Below are 13,675 nucleotides of genomic sequence, written 5' to 3' on the forward strand. Positions count from 1 at the left end.
GGGACCAGGCCGTGACAATTATTAGAATATTTCCCAGTACTTGTGGGTAGGGGTGGACGATATTCAATTAAATTCAAAACCTTTATTTATCCAGGTAAAATCCCATTGAGATCAAGGGAGACTTGCAGGACGATATTAGGTCTCCATGATATGCCTTTTCAGAGATCTCATATCTATCGTGATAGTGCACCAGGGTAGGATTTTCACGGCGGCCATGACGGCCGGTCTGGCCGTGAAGCCCCGAAAATAATTCTACGTCCTACGGCCACCATGGCCTGCGTGCCCCTGATTCTGTTAAAATCTCGAAGTAGCTTTGTTATGCTGCGTTCACAACGGACGCAATGCGAATATTCTCACCCTAACCGCTGGAGTTTCACCGCGGCTGTCAGCTGTGTTTACTCCTTATCCATGTAAATACTGTGGTGGAAACCAACTCCGACAAAATCAACCTATTTTACTGTGATTTAATTGTAATACACGTTTCAAAATGATGCCGAAGTAACTACATACTGATAACGGTTAGTAAAAACCAAGCTGTCTAGTCAGGATTCAGACCGTATTGCACTTCATTTATTGTCTTGGTTGATTCTGTTGGCTTATATTTAATTTTATCAATAAGGTATTTATATTGTTTTTCCCCTTTGAAACAGATGTTCAGTTATGCTAAAGTCTTTGATTGCACTTCAAGTGTAAAGTTTACATTTTAATTGTTTGGCACTGACTTTTCCTCATTGAGGTTTTATGTTTTACTTGGTTATGTTTTACTCTCCTTTTCATGTTTGTTGATGTTACATCACTGCTAGTGCTACCTAAAACAGAAAGTGAATTTTTATACTGAGAAACTGTGCCTTGAATATTTTATTTTATTTAGCAAGAGAGTGCACTTTACTTGGTGAAGAAACCAGTGTTAACGTTTGTTGTAGGGTGTAGGCTTACCTACTTGAACACTGAAGAAGCCATATCAACATTCCTGTTGAGTTGTTCATTCAGGGATTCATGCAGAATCAAAACCAGCTTGAAATGGTATTTTGGTCTGTTACTCCTTTTTATTTTACTTTGTGTTACCTTGTAGGTGGTTGTACTGTTAAGTAACTTGACAAATAACCATAATAACCGACATGAAAAAATATCGTGATAAATATCGTCTATCGTGATATTATATTTTTTAATATCGCCCACCCCTACTTGTGGGAAAGTATTTTACCTTGAAATGCACTATTCAAAACAACAATGAATTTTACTACAATCATTGATGTATTACTTCTCGTCTCACCCACTGCTTCCTTGAATGATCACATGGCAATAATAATGATCAAATGTTGCTTTAATTGTTCGCTTCAGAGTCAATCAGTTTAATTCCTCCTCCTTGATTTTGTATATCATGATCTGACTCACTTTTGGGCTAAGCTGTATAAAAACTAAACACATGGAATAATGAATGTGAACTCTTTTACATAACTTTCTATAAAAACGACAACAAATATCTTTCTATTTTACTCATATCAGTGCTGTGATTAATAAAAAAATAAAGGTAATATCCTCTTAAGGCTAATTTCTTATTTGGAGAATGTGACTAAAACTAAATATAATAGACCAAGTGATGGCTGGTTTTTGTTTAATGGACTAAAGTATTTTGGTGATGCTCAAAGTCATGGCGTCTGTTGGGTTATCTGTGTTTCCATGGCAGCAGCACGTTGCTGCTCAGGTTCCTGGTGATTTCCTCTGGGATGAGACACCTCGTAATCTGCTCTCTAAGAACATCTTTTCCCCTCTGTGGATCTGCGACTGTCTCGAGAGATACAACTATTGTACAAGCGTGGTTTCCATGTAATCAGGCAGCAGATACATCTTAACAAATATTAATAAAAGTTCCTCCTGAGCGAAAATCATAACCGTGGAATAAGTAAAGGTCAGTGAGTCCTCTGAGGATAAGCTCCACTAAACTCTTGGACGAGCTGTTGGCATAACAGGAAAAGGACACGATGATATCGAGCCCTGAACAAAATATGACCCGCCTGTGAAGATGCTCAAGTTATGTCCATCTTTATGTTTGTTTTCTTGCAGTGGATGGATTTGTGTGCCCCAACGTAATCACCCATCCATTAAACAAAGTAATGTAAGCTCCTGTATTTTCTTCGATTAATCTCCCCTACAAGTTCACAGGGCAATTCTTCAAAAATAAGGACAGCTGAAGGGTACACATGCATTTATTATGATTAAATGACTAATGAATGATAAAAAGTAGTGGGTATACACTGTGATAACAAAGCCAATCCTTAATGAAGAAATAGGACCAACCAGGGACTTCCTGCACGCCTTCTCCTCCGCTGCCTGCCTAAACACATTCTCCTCTTCTTTATCTTTTTGGATATAAAAGGCTCAATTAAACGGTCAAAATGTAATCCTGCTTTTTATACGCCAAATGTAATATTGACATGTCGATTACTTTTCGTTGTGGCTTATTATTATTATTATTATAAGTTTCACTGCAGTAACATGGGAAGTACTTAAACTAATTATACCCTTTGCTTTCAGTCTGATGTGCTGGGAAATGTACCAAACTATATTTATGAATTCACACAGAGAAGACTACTCATACTTTCAGGAGGACCACTGCTGTTTTTAAAAGTCGGAACAAGTTGAAGCGTGCAGACTGAATATTGATCAGATGCAAAGTAGGCATGACTCAAAATATCTTATCCAGTTGTATAGTTGTAAAGCATAGCCTACTGTATCTTATAGCAGCATGTCATTAACATTTAGTGAACATGTTGAGCTAGTCTGGCTTGTTGAAAACGGCTGTGGATCTTTGCAGGGCGGTACCAGAAAGAAGAGAAAAGGAGAAGCTCGGCTAACTTGACATCGTAATGGAAACTTTAAAGTAATCCTGAAAAAGCTTGACATTATTTTTCTTTGCAGTAATGCCATTAATCAAAATGAATCAACAGCCCAACCCCAACATGTATGATCTTACCCTTTCATTATTTCTGCCTCCTCTCATTAGTGTCTGTTTAGCTTTGTAATGTCTGCTCTGCATTACTGAAATGTGAGCTAGTTTGCTGCAGGGACATCTTTTTTTAAACCGCTTGGACTAACAGCTGCAAATTGTGTAATGATCGCGATGGTCAGGTCTGAGTCGTCGGTGTAAAAAGCTCCTGGAGTTGGAGGAAGAAGCTGTGGAGTCGGGGAGGAAATGAGGCTGCATTCCAGCACTGATTTATGAAGTGTCTCTCATTCTCTTTGTACTGTTGGCTAGTTTGCTGAAGACATCCCTGACTGGAGTTAGACCACCTCTGCATGTATAATGAAAGGATGTCATTTGAGAGAAATTAATACTAAGCTAAGTAAAAGACTAGTTGCTGATATGAAGATCCACTGTGACTACCCGATTTGCATGTCTGCCCGATTTGCACTGCGCAAGCGCGAATTGGTCTGCCATATTGGACCGCTACGTGCAGCAATCCAAACGGGACATTTGACGTCCGTACTGATCTAATAACAGTTTTATTCTTGAATCAACATTTTTTATGAAAAGTAATTTCCCTTTTCCAGGAACCTCCACTGAAAAAGTTTGTCCAGATTCCAGACGAATACATTTCTAATATTAAATAAATGAAAAACAATTCACAGTTAAGAATTAGATATAAATGTTTCCAGTGTGAAGGCTGTCAAACAGAAGTTAAATCCATTTCTCACTTATTCTAAGAATGTACGTAACCCACTAAACGGATTTATTCTGAAATAATCGGGAAATGACGTTGTAAAAACAATAACTCATCTCTCTCGTTCAGATTCATGCGGTCGTTTTTTTTTTTTTGCGAAACGCCGCTTTGTCAAATGTCCTGTTTGGATTGCCGTACGTAGCTGTCCAATATGGCAGACCAATTTGCGCTTGTGCGGTGCAAATCGGGCAGACATGCAAATCGGGTAGTCACATCCACCTTTGGGTTTTAGCTTCCTTTTGTAACTCTGTCCCACTTTGTGTTTCACTTCCTGCCTGCAGATTTCCCCCCTCTTGGTATCCCCATTTTCGAGACTGTGGTTTCTTTATTCACCAAGGAAATATCCTGATCCGAGCTCTGATGTGGACCACAGAGTTGAAGCTAACCGCTGACGGAATGAGTCACTTCTTAGCATGGGTCCAATGTGACTAGACGAGGCCTGTTTCATTATGAATCAGTAAGAGACTCGCTGCTGTGTGTGAGAACATGTCAACCAGACTGGGCTGGAGAGTTCACACCTGCGACAGGAATTAAAGACATTCCTGTAACACCTCGCAGGGTTCTATCCTACCGTGTTGGAAAAACAGTTTACAGTCTACAATGTTCAGTATGTGTGCTATATTAAGATAAAGGACACTTCTGCATCTAAAATTGGACTAGCCGCTCAGAAATATTTAACACTCAGCTTTTTGTTATTCATTTCAGAAATGTTGTTCCCCTTTTGAGCAATTCAACTTTTGTTCCACACACACCCTTGAAAACATCATGTCAAAACAAACTAGGCTTCTACTCGTATATTGTTTTGTTTAAGTCTCATTACGAAGTTATCTTAAAGTGACAAAGTAGTGCTCATTTGTTATGTATTAATAATATAGTTATGCATGTATGGTGTCATGGTCTTTTGATAAAAAGAAAAGGAAACCCAATTTATTTCTGACTTTTTTAATGATATTAACATCAAGACATCAGAGGCATATCACTATCTTTTAAGTTATTGCGCATATAAATAAGTGTATATAAAAGTTTGGATACATAGATTTTATGACATTTTCCATGTCAAATCTTGTATAAGAGCACATATGTTGTTCTCTGTTGCATAACTCCGAGCTTCTCTCATATTTTGATCAGTTACTCAAACTGAACCGAGGCCAGGAAACACAGCGCTTCATTCCTCCATGTGGACTCATTTTATTTGGCAGATCCAAACACAGCTGACCCAGACTGAAGTTGCAGGCACCCAGAACCTGGGTGTATGCCTGGGACTTATTTAAAACGTTTCCTAGAAAGAGTCTGGGTAATCCCCAGGAGAAGTTAGTATAGGTATCTTAGTCTGTATCTGAACTGAGGTGGATAATATCTGGCCAAGTGGGGGAACTGAGGCCACGTTTACACGGAGACGAAACGGGTTGTATCCGCTACAGTTCTCTATCGTATGGACGGTTCGTCCACACGAGGCCGTAACGGTACCGCGGAACTGGAGCCCTCAAACGGTAACGGGTCCCAAGGTGGGTAGATCTGCGGACGAACCGCTCTGGGGGGGCCTAACGGCTCCGTGTGTACGTCCTATACGATAATTTCCTGATAACGACGACGCCATAGCCCCGCCTCTCCTGCTCACCCCCGCGTCACCCGTGTCATTGCTGATGTGTTTTCACCAACAACCTCTGCTCCTCACTGCTGTAGCATGGTCAGTAGCTACTGTCTGCTACTGACCATGCTACAGATGTTAGTGCACAATCTACAGCTCCTCTACCACAACTATCAGCAACAAGTGGACATGGAGAACTACATGAACTACATGTTGCTAAATCCACCGCGGAGAATAAACAGAAAGGCAACCATGCTCGGGGGGTCTTCTTCGCTGCTTTTGGTGTATTTTGTGGCGGAAGTACAGCACCACCACTTCAGCGTCTCCAGTGGGTCGAGCGGTCTCGTGTGGATGGACACGTTTCTTGAGCCGATACCGTGTGTGGACGGAAGACTTTTTTGATATCGACTAAGGTTCGTTTTCGTTGTCGTAAACATGGCCTGAAGCTAAAGACCCCCCTGTGTTCAAATAAAGGAGAGGTTTTGGAGAACAAACTCACTCCAAAAGCCTCCTTGGATCATAAATACGAGCACAAATGATTATTCTGCTCCCGGGCTGTAACTAGCTTTACTTTCATTAGCTTTTATGCTGCCAAATAGTTTCTAGATTAAATAATGGATCGTTTGGCTTATAGAACTTCACTCCAAGGTGATTCAATATAAATGTCTTGCTCTGTCAGTCCAAAGATATTCCCTTGAAAAAGATACAAAAGAGAGAGAACAGGATACCTCAATATTTGAGTTGCTGAAAACTGCATTTTTGCCGTTTTTGCAAGATAAAAATCTAGAAATAGGTTATGATTCTTTTTCTGTCGATCAACTAATCGAGGAGTTTACTCACTACTACTTCTTCACTGCTGTTGAACCAATAGCATTCTTGCTCACTAACATTTCTGCTATTTATCTTAATGTTTTTTTTTATAGCATTTTGTCAATGCCATTTATATTTACAGAATAGATACAGTCCATGCAGAAACCATGCAGCGAGAGTATGACATGCATAAACAGCCCACCTGGAATTTCACTGTGACCACATGGCATGCACCCTAACCACTAGTCCCCTGGGACCCCGTAAAGCAGATTTCACACCCTATTTTACCGAATAAAATCCTGCATAAGAATACTAAATTGCGGCTTTTCATTTAGTCAACCATCGTTCTGTCTCACGGTTATCACATTTCAAACAGCTGGATGTCTGGGCATCTGTTCGCTTCCCAGAAATTGAAGTTCATATCCAGTTTTGTTTACGTCGTCAACCTAGAAATGCTATTCTCTTTACACAAGCTCCCTGTCGCTGCTGGGGAGTCCTGTGGGTCTAATTTATGTTTGCACGCAGCTGTTCAAAACCTACAGCTCCTTTTCTCATATTAAAACACCTTGTTTTCGTTGGGCATTTTCACCTTTATTGGATTGTTGATAGAGAAGAGGCAGAGTAGAAACTAGGGGAAGGGATGGGAGGGGGGTACAACAAAGGTCCTGGCTGGAATCAAACCAACAACTCTGTGTTTATGGGATTTTACCATACAATAGAGTCCATATTAAAACTCCTACACCTGTGTTTTGACCTCTTTTTAGTAGGTTATAGTCCAAGGTAAACTATTAATCTGTTCGCTTTTGGACTTTTGCTGCAGTCTTTATACAGGTTGGCAGAGATTCAAGGGAACATCTGGATTGTGTTAGAAAGATCAGACAGGGTTGGTAATAGTAACACTATGAACTCATTCTTGTTCAAAACAGATTGTATCCAGAGCCGACAGGTGTTTCCAGCTTTGATTTGAACTACTTGAATTTAATTCAAATGTTACTTATAGAAATATAATTGTAACATTTTGTGTTTTTCAATTGGTACATTTGGGTAAATTAGACGAATGGATGAATCACATCTCTGTTTATAATGTTTTCTTAACTTCTCTGCTTTCATAGCGACAGTGGTGTTATCCAGGAGGCCATGACTCTTTGGTATCCCTTACAATGTTGGTGCCATCATTTAACAATTTGTTTATATTCAATTAAAAGCCCTAACATCAACACTGAGCTGTCTGATTGGAGCACTCTTGTATCTTCATGTTTAAAATCTATATTCGCATATATTCTACAACTTTTGTTTGTATTGAAATCGGGGCCAAAACGACTTGATCAGGATATGCCAACTTCTTGCAAATTATTTGGAAGAATTCAAATGTAGGTTGGATTTTTCCATTAGCAAATCATTTCCATGATGATGCTGTTAAAGCCTTCACTGGTTTTCAGCAGCTTCCCTCTGTTCACTTCCCCATCAGACAAGATGGAAGAACTGACTCACCCGCCATGGTGACTCACTGTAACACTGATGCAGGTGTTGTAAGGGTTGCCAGGTAATTCAATTGTCCTGTTTTTGTCATTTAGCAAACCTATTGAAGGACTCTCCTCTTCTCTCTGAGATTTAAAGAAGAAACCATCCAGCATCCTTATCTCACTATTGTGGCCGTTCTGCTTTCCCCTCTCGCATCCACACGACCTGTTAACTCCTCAATGACCTCTGAGGGTTCTGTACTGACGGCTCTTTCCCCCCTTTTTGTCCGCAGAGAGAATCATCCCTTGGAGTGGAGAAGACCAATTGTGGCCTGAACAAAGACAGACGGAGAGAACTGTAAGTAAACACTGCAACTGTGTGAACCGCTCAGGGGTCAGGAAGTTTCTGTGTGTGTAACTCCTGCTGCATGAAGTGCTTATCGCATTTGTTTACACACAGGAATGGTGCGATGTGTGGAAAGGCTCAGAAAACACATTTGTTTTTTGTAGATGACAAAGAATCCATTTAAATAGTTTTTCGTAGTATCATAATTAGGGATGCACGATATTGGTTTTTTGAAACCGATACCGATAACTTCCTGCTTCTCAATACCGATACCGATAATAATATAATATATATATATTAAATGTACCTGTAGTTTTTGCACACCTGGTGGTAAAAAAGAGACAAGTAGTGAGCAAATGGCATGAGCATTACTACTATGAACAAAACAAAGCCAAGAACAGTTTGGACTCTTCAAAGTGACCATATTTATTTTCCCAAACAAATCTGGCAAACTTCTTGCCTTTTTCAAAAGCCTCGTCGATAGGTAAAAGCCCCGGTGCCTTTGCAGCTGGCTTTGGATTCGCCGCTAGTTTAGCAGCGCAGGCGTCTTCGTACGCTTTTAACACACCATCGTAGCGATGGCGATGTTTCAGGTGACTCATCAGGTTGGAAGTATTATAGCTCGTTGCCTTTTTCCCTCCTCGTGGAACTTCTGCATTGCATTTGTTAATACAAATAGCAAGCGAACTATCTAACTCTGACACTTTTAAATAGGCCCATACTACCGAGGACATGTTTGTTTACTGCCCTGGCTTCACAGCCGCACACCATTTACGTCACAGCCAGGCATGAGAAGGGAGCGCTGGATTTGTAAAAAACTCCCCTCTTCCTAAACCACTAACACCACAGTACTGGCAAAACGGGAGGAGCCGAGTGAAAAACAAGCGCCCTCATCCCAATCCACCCACACCGCAGGGTTTTTTTCTTTTTTTTAAACCCAAAAAATATATTGTATATTATCGGGGCTATTAATACTTTTATCGGGTTTATCGGGATGACGTCATAATTCCTAATTGATAATTATCGTGCACCACTAATCATAATGTATCTGAAGCTTTGTTTGGGTCAGAATATAAAGCAGGTGGCTAGTCATCGCTAAATCAACCATGTGTAAGGCTCCTTGCAATCATATTTGTATTCTTCAGATTGCCGGCTTATGTACCTCTCTTTGTCCGTGACCAGCATTTTGTTCACACACTTTGTTTTCAGAAATTAAATCATGGAAGACAAACAGTGAACAAAACAAACAAGGATATTACACTTCCACAGGTCGCTTTTTGCCAATTTATGGACAACAAAAAGTTTCACATGAGCAATCTGTTACATGTCGGTGTTTTTTGTTAGGTGTCGTCAACAGCTGATATGATGTAAGCTTGAACCCAGCTGTTTCCTAGCAACACACTTCCCATGTAAGGGTCTGTTATCAAAAACCTCTTATTCCCACTCCACCGCAGCTTCCTCCGAAGATAAGTGCTCAACCTAAAGGAGGCTCTGCTTTAATGATGCCAAAGAAAGTGCTTTACAGAAAGGATCAAAATCATAACAAACGATTTGATAAGAAAACCAAAGAGCAGTCGGCACCAGAAATGAAGTAAAGTCAGGGTTCTTCCGGTCATTAAAAACCTAGAAAAGTCATGGAAATTCAAAATGCTAATTCCAGGCCCTGGAAAAGTTATGGAAAACAATATCTTTCCCAAAGTTTTGGAAAAGTCATGGAAATGTAACTAAAGTTGCATCAAATATAATTTATATTTTATCTAATCGCCGAAATAGTAATAGCTTACTATAATGATAATAAGTATTGTATATTAATGAAACGTAAAATGGCATTTAACTGACGAGGTATTTTGCAGGTGAGAGATTTTAGTGGCTTGTAGAAGCTAGTAAGCCTCCTATTGGATTGGTTTTAGATATGCACGACATGTTTCAGACCTTATTTTCCTGTTCCATGTTAAAATAAACAATGTTCAGTGGTACCTGAGAGAGTCATTCTTTTGGTCATGGAAAATGACTGTTTAGTGTCATATAGACCGTTCGGCCACACGAGGACGACCGAATATGGCACTAAACGACTGAGGAAACGACAACGGGTCCCAAGGTGGATAGAAAGGCATACGCAACTCTCTGGGGGGTCAAACGGCTCCGTGTGTGCGCCCTATACGGACATTTTCAGATCACTGATAGTGATTGCGCAATAGCCCCGCCTCTCCCCACCTCTTCTGCTCACCTCCGCTTACCCCGCGCCAGTGCTGAAGTGTTTCGCCACCAACAACAACAACAATGGCGGATCGCAGAGTTGCTATCGTGCTCCGGACGCTATTGACCATGCTACAGTTGTTTGTGCAACATCTACAGCAATAATGATGAGGCAATAGCCCCGCCTCTCCCCACCTCTGCTGCTCACCCCCACGTCAAAGTAAACTGCATCCTGAATTCAGATTATTTATCTTTCTCTCGCGAGTGAAGTCTATTCTGACAGGACGGAGACACGCAGCTCTGCTCACCTGCAGCTCCTCCCGCTGCAGCAAAACACACACTTCAAGTCAGATCATCACCCTTAGCTATTTTAATTACCTCTCAAACTCCCTAAACTAGTTATAAATATGTTTATTTTTACAGTCGGCCGGGTCACTGATTACTGGATGAGCTGCTGCATGAGACAGACACTGACGCTGTCCGAAGAGAGGGAGGAAAAAGAGAGGCTCCGTGTATTTTATCATTATATTATATAGAGTCGTTATTCATTTGTTTTAAAGCTCAATAAATAACAAAGAAGACCTTTGACCGGCACTTTTATAATTTTGTGCGGAAGATTTCAACTTTAATACACGCTGACTGGCGAAAAACTCTGCCCGGTTCCCTCGGCCCCCACCGCGGAGAATAAACAGAAGGGCAACCATGACAACCATGCTTCTTCGCTGCTTTTGTGGAGGAAGTTACAGCGCCACGCACAGGCTCCTGCATATGTACTGCAGCTTCTCCAGCGGTTGGAGCTAAACGGAGCGGTCTCGTGTGGGCAGACACTATCCGGATAATTATTGCATGTGGACGGAAGCCGTTTGCGATTGCGTTTGCGTTAATCCTATGCGTTTAGCCGTTTTCGTCCTCGTGGGGCCGCAGCCTTAATTTGGCAGTTGGCAAGGGGTAATTGCATTCCCTGCTGATATGCTTTACATCAGAGTATAACGCCTATAATCGCTGCTCTTTTGAGGATGTGTAAGCCATTAGTGATCTGATGAAACGGGGAGTAAAGGTGCCTCTGAGATCAAAGCGGACAAGTGAATGATGGCTGTAGAGGATGTGTGTGAGGCCCCACCCTGCGTTTCATTGTCAGCGCTCAGACAGGAAGCAGACCTTTCACACTCGCGCACGAGACACAGTGGAAGTTGTCAGAGTTGTTGTGAACAAACGGGAATTTAATTCACTCGGAGGCAACCTAAGTGTGTGTTCGTACTTTTTGGAAGTGTGTGTGGAAACTGAAAAGGCATGTGAATATCTGCAAATAAAACATAATAAACTGCCTTTTGTTCTTTAATGTCATGTTAATTCATTGAAAATGTCAGAGCCTTTTGTATCAGCAAACCTTTCTACTATCAAATGTGTATCTTTTCTATAGAACATCTAACATGTGTTTTTTAAGCACAATTACAGTAGGGAGAAACAGCACACAGTTAATGTGTTGCTGGTGTATTCAGTGCTCATTGCTGTGAGGGGGGTTCTTCCTTTTTAAGGCCATGAGTGTGGTGCAAGTCGTGAATTATTCATCCCGGCACGCGTGAGTGAATGAAAGGTAAACTGATAGCACAGAGCAGCGCCTTGCTTGGTCTCTGCTGCATTTTGAAAGTGCGGACTGGCTCTCAAATGTCAAAATGTTAACATCGTCTTTCCCATAAAACTGTTACCCTGGTCTCTGGGACCGGATGAAGGACATCTGATATGGGGTTCTGAATAATGCAGGGTGATGGTTTGGGAAAGACCAAGTTCAGTTTCCCTTTGTTATCCCAACGCCATCTCCTTGTGCTCAGGGAAATTATTAATGTGTCCAGTAATTATATGGAAGATCTTTGAAAGAAATGACATAGTTCTTGAGAAAAAGGATCTCGAAACCAAAATACTTTGATATGTGATCATTGAACTGTGTGTGCTTCTGCTTGTTACATTTCCTGGAATAGTTATTTCGTCTTAGTGAACATGAAGGAATAGAAGAATAGTGAATGTCAGCGGCTGTAGTTTCCCTGAAGGAAGAATTGCACTGCTGTCATTTCATGAAAAGGTCCTTTCTAAAATTTGAATTTGAAACTGCTTCCTAAGCAGTCTGTTTGAATGGCTGAGATTTAGCCGTCCTCTGTGTCACTCCCTAATCAGACCCACACCTCTCACCCACTCCTTCCCTGTAAATAATTCAGAACAGCCTTTTGCCTGCAGAGAACAGCGTACTCACAATTGATAATGGAGGATAGCAGTTAAAAAAACGCTGCCGATGCACATTTCAGAAGTGTGGAAAGTTCTGCTTTTAACTACAGTAATTCAATTCAGACACATTTTTCCAGTGACTAACTTTAAGTCTATCAATGCACATCTGTCTGTAAGTAGATGAAAAGTAAATGAGGTGCCATGTATATCTTCTTAAAAAACATCAATTTATATACACTAAAGAAGAACAAGTATTCCCAATGTGAGACTGGGTGAGTGTTTTATTAGGAGGCAGGACCTCGTGTTAGTAGTTACCGGCCATGTATTGTTATCTGGCTCATACTGCAAGTTAAAGTGCATATCATTTTAAGGAAGTCCACTTTATGATGTGATGACGGATACAGAAGATGAGTATAAGTGATTAACATCCTCCAGTAACACTTTTCTCCGGGATGTTTTCGTGGTTGATCGGGCAGTGGGTCTATAATCAAATCAAATTTGTGTTTTTATTTGTATTCTTTTAGTCACGGCTTTGAGTCCAATCTGTGTTGTGTTGTAAAATGGTGTTGTATGAGAAGCTGGCTGTCAATGTTATATCTATGTCATCTTTGAGGGGTGAGGTTAACACTTTCTCATTCATGCTTTCAGGATCTTTAGGAAACAGGAAATCCTACTTTGTTCTAGTGTTTGGGAGACAGGAAGTTGTGGCTTTTGTGACTGGACCTCGTTTTGCTTTGGCATGTTGCCCAGAGATTCATTCTGATCATGGACATATTCATTTGTCTGTGTCTTTTTCTGACACTATTCAATGTATAGGTTATCATTAAATTGTGTTAAGATGTTTGTATACAATGTCACCGCTTCCTAGATTGAACCAAAAATTAAAAAAGATGATAGGGAGACATTTATAGTCTATAGTCTCCGAGAAATAATCCACAATCTGCCTTTTCTCCAGCAGAGTGCACCAGAGGAAATGGTCTGTCTGCAAACTCCGTAATATACGGAGTTCATATTGAGTTTTTCTTGTTTTGTCTTAATGACACACAGTTTGTGTCAATGTTTTGATATTGAACCCTTTTAACAGAAACACAGACAGTTGGCCTTTAGATGAAAGGATGCAAACTTTGAGATGAGCCGTGAGGGTTTGATCTAATTTCCCTTTTCCTTTCAGTGTGTCACAATTTGGGAGCTTAATGATAATTGACGACGTAATTTACAAGCCCACTTAAATGTATCAACCACTAATTGGTTTGAAGAGATTAATGGCGCCATTTGCCACTTGATTAGCCACTGGAATAATTTGTCTACAAATCTGCTTTCAAAGTGTGTTTCTCAT

General features: G+C 40.6%; 1 protein-coding gene across 1 annotated transcript in view; it reads left to right on the forward strand.

The window, feature by feature from the left end:
• fbxw7 (F-box and WD repeat domain containing 7) overlaps positions 1–13,675 on the forward strand; it is a 141,531-nt gene that overhangs the window by 21,307 nt on the left and 106,549 nt on the right. Inside the window, exon 3 of the mRNA XM_071203460.1 lies at positions 7,874–7,938. The gene's annotated coding sequence lies outside the window, so the exon portion shown is untranslated. The remainder of the gene's footprint in view (positions 1–7,873; positions 7,939–13,675) is intronic.

The sequence above is a fragment of the Pseudochaenichthys georgianus genome, chromosome 1 (genome assembly GCF_902827115.2).
Source record: "Pseudochaenichthys georgianus chromosome 1, fPseGeo1.2, whole genome shotgun sequence".
Lineage (NCBI taxonomy): Eukaryota > Metazoa > Chordata > Actinopteri > Perciformes > Channichthyidae > Pseudochaenichthys > Pseudochaenichthys georgianus.